The 12,383-nt window shown below is 40.0% G+C and overlaps 1 protein-coding gene across 8 annotated transcripts in view; it reads right to left on the bottom strand.

Annotated features, from left to right (window-relative positions):
* Window positions 1-12,383, bottom strand: part of ZNF827 (zinc finger protein 827) — a 103,309-nt gene that overhangs the window by 78,457 nt on the left and 12,469 nt on the right. The window lies entirely within an intron of this gene.

The following is a 12,383-nucleotide window of genomic DNA, read 5'->3' as shown; positions in this document are numbered from 1 at the left end:
CTAAAACAGAATAAAATTTGTACCGTCAATACACAATTCATTCCTGAACAGCTGAAATGACTAATACATGAATGCAGGCCAAAGCTCTCATCTCTCCAACTATTTGAGAAGGAATATCAGACACACAGAACTAGTATTTGTGGTTTTTTCTTCTTAATAGACACCTCTTGCTTATTATTTGCTTGTCACTCTCCATTAATGTTGAAGTTTTAAAGACCATCCTAAACTGAACTTAGTTTAGCTGAAAAGTTGGGGGGGGGGGGGGGGGGGGGGGAGAGGGAGGCAAAAAAAACCCCCAGCATTGGTCTCAATGCAGTTAGTTACATTTCCTCCTCTTTGGTAACTGCGACATACCTAGTCTCTCCTGAGACCTAAGTGACAGTGTTTAAAGCACTGTGACCCTGGATTGCTCTTCTTCCTGATAGGTATTCAAAGTCATACAGACATGACCAAGACTTTTTTTGCAGCTCTTGCTGGCCAGTCAAAATGTATTTAAGAACAGCAGCAGTGCTAGGATGAAATTCATGTTATCTTCTCTTGCCAGTGTCCCAAGCTACAAAAGAATCTTTGTAATCATACTACAGCAAAACAAAGGGATTTAATATAACCCTCCACTGACATCCTGGAAATAAGCCTGCATGTTATGTACTGCACCTACGACCATGTATTATTCCCAGATTCCCTATTTAATTCCAGCAAATTGCAAAAGTTGCAGAGAAGTTGATGAATAAAACCTCAGATTTATATTATTGCTTTGATCCAATGAATTTATGGAGGAGAAACCCAGCCAAATATATCACGAGCTTAGAGATACCAACATACACTTTGAAAGCAAAGATTTTTTTTTAAATGTTATACAGAATATGAGCAATAGTCTCTTACAATAGGTTCCTTTTACTCAAAACCCTTTAGAAAAAAATTCACCAATGTTTTAAGAGCCCACAATAAAACCACCTAGTTACCTTAGATTAGTAATTCAAGCAGAAGAGGGCTAGCATCTTTCCTATTCAAAACAAACAAAAGCACTTACCTAAAATTATTCTGACATTAAACAAGTTAGCATCACAGACACAGCAAGATTAATAATAACATGCACATAAAGGCCAGTACAATGCACACTTAAATCAAGAAGATAGATGCTAATCAGTTGAACCAGCATTTATGCATGTTAGAGGAGAACTGAACATATTCTTTTTTCACCCCATGAACATTAAAAAGTAACTTGAGGCATGTCTGTACAGTTGGGTGCACTCAGATGAGAGATTTGTCTACTCATCCCAGATGCAAGCAAGTTCTGGACTGGAAGCCAAAATAAGCATCTTACTGGCACTTTGCCACTACACCAATACACCAAGAGCAGGGCACATACTCTGGGACACAGCCTAGAGTTGACACCACTACACAGCTTCTGAACCAGAGCTAGCCTGCATCCTACCACTCACATCCAGTTTCTGCTTAAAACCGACTGTTAAAACAACCTCTCCTCTCCCCTGCAAACCCTACTCTCTTTGTGTCTCTGCTCCTCATCCATAAATAGGGAGGAATAATTGCATTTCCCTTCATTCAGAAAGTCATCCAAAAATTAGTCTGAGAAATATTTAAGTGTAAATGGTTACAAGAGAAAGTGGGTTTCTGTTTTAGAGAAATCTCCAGCTTACTAAATGCCCAACCTTCTCTGTTCCTTGCCATGTACCTCATAAACATTGATATGTTTCCTAGTTGTAACCAGCCTCTAAATACCAGTTAAATAACACTGTTTTACAAATTTCTCTATCTTGTTCACCCTATTTGCACTAGAAATGAATTTTTCATTCTCACCTGCACTGGTTTTTGCTTTAACCATAAAAGTAATGTCCCACATATATTTTCACTATCTCTCTCTCTTCTCTAAAGCTGACATCTGAGGGAACACTCACAGGAGCTAAGGAACAAGACTGGTATTTGAAGTTGATGGTAAGGGTAGGGGAAAAGGAATTACACATGCTATGGCACAGCTGCAGTACAGCTTTGTTCAACAGTAACACAACTATACTATGTCTGCAACCAAAAAAATAAGGTAGCAATAGCAGGAGAGATAGGAACAGGACATGGATTGCCTTTCTTTTTGCAGACATGCATATTCTCCATTGGTCTTGCCTATACGAAGAGCAGCCACCACTATTTTATTGACAGGGAGCAGCAGGAATGCAGTACTCTTCATTTAAAGGTTTGCTACTAAGGCCAAAATTTCCCTCCTCTTTGAGTAATTCAGTGAGAGCTCCCCCTCACGTTGCTGATCTACCTGTACCACCCAATCGCTCTCTCAAATCTCCAAGTGGTCTCCTTAACAAAGGGCAAATTTCCTTTGCAGCATCTCTATCCCAAAATCAGATGATTTTTTAATTTTTTTTTTCCCTTACCAGTGCATTTTCTTTCTGTACCCAGAAACCAGACCTCTAACTGCTGACACGGTTCTAATTTTCCTCTTCTCAGTAATTCCCTCAGTCGCTGCAGTATCAAGCCCACCGTATTTTCAGGATGTAAGGTTAATGCTGAAAAAGCCAGCATCATGAGCTCAGTCAAGACTCCTTTTAAACAGCAGTGAATTGGTTTAGAAGCATAACAGTGAAGCCTGGCATTTTAATTTCTAAGCAAAGTTGCCATTTGAGGCCTTCACGGCAGGATTTGAATTCACATTGACTTGTGAGCCTGGGAGTTTGAGTAAGCTTTAGAACTCCAGGAGAAATCAGCCCAACCTACCAACTTTCCTGTGATTTCAAATTGATTAAAAAACTTCCCTCAGAGCTCAAAGGGTTCATGGGACACCAAGACCAGGTTTGTCTTAAACAGGAGCCAATCTCCACATATCTGTTAAGAAACATCAGCTGTATTTCACATCTCTGGCAGAAGATCTGCATGATATGTTTTCTCTTCTCTTGCAATATAGCTAATAAGCTCCAGCCAGAACTTCCTGAAAGCTAGGATAGGATACCACATTTAAATTTCTCGTCTCCACCATAAAGATACCATAGTTATTACAGAATTACTTATGAACATTAAGCTACTGGCATTTCATTTCTACTGCAGCCTGAAATGCTAAACATGGGTAACAAACAACATGGAAGTTACAAAGCAGGAAACGGTAACTTCAGAGTTAGAGGCAAATTCTGACTAACTTCATTTGTAACAAGACCTGGTTGGGAATCTCACCAACTTCTACCACTACTAAAATTGCCTCTTCTCAACTTGATTGAAGAGTCAAGACCTGTCCATGCTTCTCTTGCCTCATTCCCATGCCAGTTCTGGAAGGAGAACCGCTTCCCCAACTATTTGCCATTGGCAGAGGCTGGTGGTAGTTACAGGTGTCCTGCACGCTTTGGGACTATCCCATCACACAGCACCCAGGAGTCTCACACAGGTACTTCCCACTCCTGTTAGCAATGACAAAAAGCACCAAAGTGCTCTTGGGTGACTGCTACCACTGATGTCCAATATCAAGCCCAATATCAAACAATCTCTAGCAAAGCCACAAACATGTGCAGAAGCAGTGCTTAAAGAAGGGCCAGATTCCCTCGCTCACCCATTCATTTGTTTGTTTTCAAATACGGGGAAGTTCTGTTTCTTCTTCAAGAGATCAGTTTGACAGACAAACCTTATTGATCCTGAAGTATATTATTTCACTTTGTAAGCATGTGCCCTTTTACTTAGAGTGGTGATTAGAATTTGACCCTAATATCAATAGAAATGTAAATATTAACTTGCCCCAATTACTTATATCTGGAAACTGAAAGAGGCAAACATGCTTGTTGATTTATATACTGAGCCACCCAATTCAAATGCTGGAAACTTTAACTTTACCCTAAGTAATGCACACATGCTGTTCCTGAAAGTGGCAAGTGTGAGATAAGCCACAGTTCCACTTTGTAGGACTCAGTGTGGAGAAATCTGAATGTAGCAGGCTAGACCTAGGAACAGTCTGTGCAGCACACAGGTAGAATCTCCAAGTTGTGTCACTGAGCAACAGACAATGAAAACATGACTGAAAGAACACCGTTTGGACCACCAGAGAGAACTGAGGATACAGCTAAGGAAACCACCCCAAAGAGGCTGAATTTTAATGGTAAGGGGGACAAAACCTCACTTTGATCATCCAGTGCAATAATTGAAGAACTCTGATACAGAATTAACATTGAAAATCTTTATGCTACAGTGATATAAAACATACAGAAATTGTAATTATGGGATTACAGAATGAAAATTAAAACAAATATAAAAGTAGGCAGAAGTCAAATAATTTCATAGAAATGCACACCGGAAAATTGCTGATGAGATACATAAAGTAAGATTGCCCTAACTTCAGCAGCTACGTTTCAAGAAAAATCTGGGAATCTATAGGACCAGGATTTAAAGGGATAGGAGAGCCAAACCTCATTTTTATTATACTGCTATCAAATATCTTGATCTATATAAGGATTTCAGATACGATCATTCAAGTTTGTGTCAATCTAAACAAAATACCATTGCATTTTTTGGCTATTTGGCACCCATGTTGTCTTCCTGATTTGTTACCCCAACAGCTGTAACACCAACCATAAACCATTCTCTGTATTATCTTGTACTAAACACTATACCTAGGCCTACTGAAAGATCTAGAATCAAGCGATAGGTTTACACTAAGGAACTGAGGAGCTCTGCAAAAATACCTAAAGAATTTAAAAGGATGCATTAAACTTAAATGATGATGCAGTAGCCATCCATGAAGAGTTCTGAGGAAATACAGACTGACTCAGATGACCAATCAGTTAAAGTCCAAGTAAATAGGCAGATGCATCAAAAATAAGGCAGAGACAACACCTGAGCAACCTGGAACTTAGCCTCAGAAGACTTTTACCAATAATGGCAAGTAAAGGGGAGTGAATAGAGAGAAGCAGCAGCAGACAACCAGGAAGGCATGGACAACCATAAAGGCATTTAACTAGTCACAGGCAACGAAGAGGTGAGACAGACAGTAAATTGGTGTGCACATATTTGGCCTCCAGGATGGCTTCCCATGTCCTACTCATGTGCTTTCTTAGAACCCTCAAATGAGAACTAGGGATCAGGCCACATGCCAAAATTCACTCTTCTGGCAGCCCATTTCAGAAAATCCTCTCTTTACAGGTGCTGTAACACAGGCTCCATCAGCATCATATCCAAATAAGAGGAGTTTCCCATCACATGATGGCTGCACGTTCAAAAAGGGAACATGGGCCCATAATGTCTCTATCTTAGCTCTCTGACAGTCAGCCAACTTAGGCCCTTTAGAACTGGAATACAGAAGGATGCTCACTTCTTTTAGCCAAACCCAGTAAGTACCCCTGGCATGGAAGCCTTGAGATTGACCAGAGACTAGTTGCTAGCTGCCCTGGGCAGAACAGTGTTAGTGGAACCAGGAAAGCAAAAGCCATATTGGAGAAGCTCCAGGATGAAATTAGAGAGAGGAACTTGAAGTCCTAAGTGCAACCGGCAACATTCAGTGAGAACTATCAGCCACAAAAGCATCAAATCAGAATCTAGTGCAGACCAGACAATACAGAGGAGAAAAGAATGAAGGAGCTAAGGACTCAATACAGTAGATATCTTAGGTGAACTATGTATACTGTGTAAGTGCATCCTTTTACCAATGGTAAAAAATAATTACAAGAGATCATTTGCTAATATCACATGACTTTGTGACTCACATTGTCTCTGGGTGTCAGCTTCACATAAAGCCTTGTTGATTTCACAACCAGGTACTATAGAAAGCAGCATGCACAGGCCTAAAAATGGCAGTCATATCTGGGAAGTCTATTTTGTGGTATCCTATATAAATTGCTCAGTCTAGCTGCCTAGAAGTTAACCTTTTTGTATGCAGGCTGGTTTTAAGCATTTCAAATAAAAAAGAGTGATTGTCATTTGTCTGGGCTGAACAACTTCTGTGGGCTCCCACACCCACCAAACCCTATAGATGTGTGTGCTGTAGGACCACCTCAAAGAACTAAGCGTGCTGTGCACTGACACCCCACAGGCTCCACCTTTAAAAAGCACTTACAGCCACATCTGATTAGACTGTATATCCAGAGCAGCACTTACAGCCACATCTCATTAGACTGTATATTCCCAAAGGGATGATTGCAAGAAAATCATGATTTTAATAAAGACACAAAGTCCTGCCTTAACTCCTTTTATTATATCAAGAGCAGCAAATAAAAGTCACAATTACATAAATAGTCATGTGCTAGATTGACCTCAGTCCCCTGTTTTCCCTTCATGATTTCTGTGACCTATAATAGGTAAGCAGCACAGGATGTCACTGTCCTCTGTGAAAGGAATTTCTGGCTCATTCTCCTATCAACGGGATGATTATTCAACTCTTGACCTCATCACAAAATGGTTTAGCATTGTTGCTGGTGCTTGAACCAAATTCCTCTACTGCAGGCTGACCTAGAGAGAGCAGCACAGCTGCAAGAAGGAACTGCCAAAATGCCACAGCTCTTCTGTTCTGTCCTTTTCCCCTGTGTTTAAGATGTGTGAAAATACTCACACAATTAGACAGGAAAAGAAGCCCTAGGTAGGACTCTCCATTTCATCTCCACATCTTCTAAAATAATGATTTTCCTAACTGGAGGGAAGGAGGAGAGGGAAGAGAAAAGCACAGCTTTTAAAGACAAGGCATATATCCTCTACTTTTATCCCTAACAAAGTGACTTTGAAAAAACTGACTTACAAGCAAATCACAGAATATTCACCTAGCAATTTCTCTAGTACTGTTTTTTTTAAAAAGGGCTCCAAGACGAACAAGATTAGAGAAAGTTAATTGCCTTGCAGTAAATACAACTCTTCAAGATGCTTTGCCCATATGCACCAACAACTGTGAATGTGCCTAAGTACCATGCATTCAGGTTTGCCAACTGCTGGACAACCACAGAAGGTCAAAACGCATGTACAACACCTCAGTTTTCTCTTAAAGGCAGAATCCAGGTGTGAGGGACTCTTCCAAGCAAGAAGGGAAGCAGCATGAATTACTGAACAAGCTTCCCACAGGCAACATAAAACTGCCTTTACTTCCTGTCCCTCAAATGAGAAGAATTTTGTAGTAGATGGGAAACAGGGTCAGTGGTCTTTTATTTTCAACAACAAGCCCCAGGATAAATGTGTCAAGTGGGTTTCATTACCTGCCAAAAAGATCCTTCTTTTACTAGCTAAGTATTTATGGAAGAGGACAGAAATCATGGTTTCTCCTGAGGTGAGCTGTCACTATTTGATGAAGGCTCTCACAGCTCTTGACAAACCACAAGACAGGACCTCATAGTGACAACGAGCCTGATCTCCCCCAAAACAAGCCCTTCAAAATATAACTCCTAGTATGATGGATGTTTGACATCTTGCCACCAAGAAAGATTAACTATTCTTCTGTTTTGGCAAGGGGTTCTAGTTTAGTAGCTGTAGGATCAGTCTTTGAGGAGTGTTGCTTCCACTGGGACTCGGTGATTTTAAGCACCAAATGAACAGGCACTGCCTCAGAGTGCAGTCAGAAAATGCTGTTAAGGTCACAAAAAGCACAAAACCAACAAAAATAGTGGTACTGCACACACCCCATCACCACCATCCCCCTTACATTTGCTCTGTTGTTTGACTACTTGGTGAGCCAATTTCAACACAATGATCTGGCAGAAAACTACTCTGTGAAGAAATCAGAACAAAACTGATGCAAAGGAGGCAGGAATGGGGAAGCAGGAGAAGGAGTCAACAAGCTGAGCCACCTATCTCCTGAGGCCTTTTGGGGTACAAAGTACATCACGTCTTGTCAATGGAAAACACCAGAGGATTCCCCCTCCCACCCCAAACCTCAACAACGTTCTATACCTCTTGGGAAGAGCTGGCCCATGCAGTCAGGATGGCCATAGCAGTCAGTATCATGCAGGCTGCTTTAGAAGCCTTAGCTGGGACATCTGCAGCTGGGTTGGCCACCATAGACTCTTCCGATACTAATTAAAAAAGCTTCTTCTCTAAAATTGGTTGGCAGCATCTTCCTGGGAGAAGAAAAGTCCTAAGGACCCACCCAGAAATAGTATCTTAACAGTGAGGCCCAGTAATCAGCAACCAAGAAAAGTAGGTGGGCAGAGCAGTATGTCTTAAAATGTAATAGATATGTATAACAATGTTACATACATAATATATATAGTATATGTATATAGTAATATACAATAATATATAATTCTGTGTATAATAATATACGTGTAATATTTGTCTCACTGCAATTTAGAATTTGTTCTGGCTGGATTTTGCACTATCTGAGGCTCAGTGAGCTGAAGTACTTGAGGTGTGTGCATGAAACAGAACAGAATACATATGGCCTCAGAGGAGGGGAATATTTCTGAAGACCATTTCTCAAGCAGTACGCCACAAAAGAGCCTCCTGCACAAAAAGCTTTCATCAGCTGACTTGACCAACACCTACAACTCCTGGAGAGAAGGTAGACAAAGACAGTTAATTTTTATGATTGAGGTTTTCAGAAGACACAAATATTTCTGAAGATAGCTTACACTGCAGCGGCTAGCTAGTATCACCAAGACAGATTCATAAAGCACATAAAGTGTCAGTATAACAATTGAAAAACATGTTCCTTACAAAACATATTTTATGGTACCAGTGTTGTTCTTGTAACACTTTAATGGAGACTGAGCAAAATACCACAGCCAGCCTTATTGAAAGTTTCTTCCACAGACCCTCATGAACATCCTACAATAGCCTAGAGTTGAGTTTGGGCACACCTTTCATAAACCACAAGATACTGATCAGAATGATTTATAAACTAAAGGAATATGGCCATCTGAAAACCTGAAGTTTATACATTAACATATCAAAGGAATACACCTCTTTTGCCTGATGAAAAGAGAATATGATCAACCATTTGCTATAAAACCAAACACACTTTTACGCAGCAACTTCTGAGGCAGATTCAAGTCCCTTATCAAGAATTTCAGGCTTCCTTGGGTCTTTTAAAACCAGCTACAATATCAGATTAAGACTCTGATAGAGCATTATAAATTTGAGGACAAACTAAACATGCAAGGGATCAACTGTTATTCCCACAGCTCTATTTGAAATGGGAATCAGCTTTAACAATCTTTGATGGTTCAAGTGGTCTATGTGCAAGCCTGCCCAGGAACACTCTCCCTGCACCTGGAGTGGTGGTGTATCATTTACACCAGTGCACACTTCCCATTGTGAGCTTACTTACATGTTAAGTTCAGTACAGTGATCAGAAACCCTAACCTCTCTTAGTTATAAGGAAATTCAAGAACGCCTTAAAATTATTCCTAGTTAGCTAAAACTCACTTTGCTTTTTCATTTGTTTTGTTCTAGATTGATGTCTATGGCAATAGGCTGTTGTAGTGAGAAACTATCAAATACCAGAAGGTAATAGGGATGCTGGCACCTCCAAAATAAGAAGAGTTAAAGATTATTCTCCAGACTTCTATTATCCTTAGTGTGTAGAGCCAAAACCTATCAGCCTACTTCATAAAGGAAGGGAAATACTTTAAGATTTCCCATCATGGCCCTTTATTAGAAATGAAACCCCAAAAAATTCTAGCAAACCATTCAGAAAAGCTGGTTAAACCGGAAGATCTCCATATGAGGGAACTTTGTTTCCACTTTAGATCAAAATATTGTGGGAGATAATCTCATGAATGCCAAATGGTCAATATAGGAATCCATAATATTTTAAAGCCATCCTTGAATGACAATTAACTCCATAAATGAGAAGAGATTTTATTCCTTTGGCAGGTCATTAATGAAATCTTCTTTGAAACACTGCTTACAGAACAGAGAACTAGTGTCTCTGTTAGGAAATTCTAAGCAGAAACACAAAACTGCCTTATCTTAAACATAGTCTATCTGCAAACCAGAGGCTCAGTTACTCATTTCCAAACGGCTACTTACTTTGTAGCAGTTAGATTCTAGGTCATTGTCTTCTATTGTATATTTGAGGTGGAAGACATCAAAATACAGAATTATTTTTTTCTGATGAGATCTCAGGCTGCAATTATCCCTGACTTACAAAAGAAAAAGATATAGAAGGAAGGAAAACCACAGTCAGACTAGACAATCACTACGAGTTCAAGCAATGAAGTAACTCAGCACTCCTATCATCATACATTTCTGTTTAGGTGTTACGGAAGACAAGATCTATTCACCTGGACAATTCTGCTTGAGAAAATGGAAAGACCATACTATGTTATTAAAATATATAAAATTAAAAAAAAAAAAAAGCAGAATAACAACCTCAGTTCCTTATACCTTTCTTCCCTTAAAAAGGAATGGATTTCAAGAAAGGAGGTGGGTACATGCTCATGATCATGGAACTAGACAAAAACTTGACCTATGACTTGAAAGAAAAGGCTCAGAAATAAAGAAGATTTATCCATTTCCAGAGAGGTAAGCCTCTGCCTTGAACAGTTCAAGTACAACCAGTAGAATTTCTTTCTGCATACCCTGAAATGTTTTTTGGTGCTGTGATAATCAGCCTCCAAAACAAAGACCAAGCATAAGACATGGTTTAGAAAATCTATCTGCTGACTGGGTTTCTCAAGGCATTTTAAAGTGACTATTCTTTTTGGCTGTCACTGGTATCCACAAGGCTTTGGCAAACACCAGAAGAAAACTGGGAGAAGGACCCTTAATGGTATAACTTTTATGTAGCGAGAACCTCCCAAGAAAAGAAGCTTCCACAGCAAAACTGAAGCAAGGTATTAAGCACAAATAGTATAAAGTTTCTTATTCCACGTTTTGTCTGATCTAGGTGCCAAAAAAGGCAGGAACGCTTTGCTTTCCAATCTTCATTTAACTTGGTAACAAAATCGGTGGTCCACTCTATTTTGCATACCGGTGTTCTCTGGTTTTGAGCTACACCTGTAAACTGCCTGCTCTTACTCAGTGCCTTCATCAGCTAACAATTCATCTTAATTAAGGCCTGTACCTGACCTGCCACCTCCCCAGAACTGGCTGCAGTGGCAGCTGTCTCAGCTCTTTACTGCGACAAAATGCATCTTCATTGCCTGAAATGCACTGCAAGCCTCAGCACAGTCACAACCCCCACAGTAAATAGTAGGCATAAGAATCCTCATGTTTTTCACAATTTACAGCAGCTAAGAATAAAGTGATCTGTTTATGCTATAGATTACCCTAACACTGATTCACCCTCAATACGTGCAACTCACTTTAGTATGGTTAGTCATTTAAAACTGACAGGGTCATCACAGCAACATGATTTTAGCCACCCTTACAGTTGGAAAGGAAGCAGATGAGAAGTTGCAAGTGCCAATTCAGCTGGCAAAAGGGGCTGACTAAAGTGAAAAAAGTGTTCAAACATGCCACTTTGTTGCATACAAACAATTTGCAATGAAAATAAATAACTCCCTTATCACAACTGCAATTCAGCATTACCGCCTGGGAACAGCCATAAGTTTAGAAAAAGTTCTCACATTACCTGGAAGACTAAAATTGAACTAAAAGCTCCAGGAAAAAGCCATAAATCACCTATGCTCTGAGCTATGTCATGCAAGGCAATCCCAAACCTTCCTAGGGGACAAACCATTGACCAATAGGCTAATAGAGGCACCAAAACCACACCGGCTGATTACCTGCTCCTTCACCCATTCATTTCAAGGAGCCACCCTCACGTGTTGTACACACCATATAGGACTGCACTCTTAAGCAATCCAGAGTAAATCTACCATAGCTACCACCATGTATCAGAAAAATTGTCTGCTAAGGTTGATAAATCGGTCAATTACCTGCTTCCTTGACTTTTATTCTTGTGTAAACGTTTTCATCCTTACATTACCAGTACCACTACCTGTGAGATGATGATTTGTACATTGCCAAAACCAACTATTTAAACTGCTAGCAAATCCTTAATTACTAAAAGCATGATTACAACAGACTTATTTACAAAAGATTTCAAAACACCAAAGCGATAGCTCCAGAAAATAAAGCTCCCTTGCTGTCATTGCTTGAGGCCACTGTCTACATGTTTAGTGTTGCTCTGTGCATGACCCTCAGTGCTCCCTCAGCTCACCTGAATGCCATAGCAAGAGAACCTGCTGTTGCTCCATCAATACCCCCCTGCACAGCTGAACATATACACAGCGAATGAAGTCCCCAATCTCCCCTCAGCTCCTCCTGTGAAGTCTCACCTTTCCTCCCCAAGCCATACACTCCCCCACAAAATAGAAATAGAAAATAGAAATAAATCATATACCCCTATAAAACAGAAATAAATCATTAACATACAGAGGAAGGTAAAGACAAGCAAATACTACTGAAGCACTGCAATTATCGATTTCATCTTCAAAGCAGAGATGCTTTAGTGCCCCTGG

The sequence above is a fragment of the Strigops habroptila genome, chromosome 7 (assembly GCF_004027225.2).
Source record: "Strigops habroptila isolate Jane chromosome 7, bStrHab1.2.pri, whole genome shotgun sequence".
Lineage (NCBI taxonomy): Eukaryota > Metazoa > Chordata > Aves > Psittaciformes > Psittacidae > Strigops > Strigops habroptila.
The sequence above is the reverse complement of the archived record's forward strand: the minus strand, read 5'-3'. Positions and strand labels throughout refer to the sequence as shown.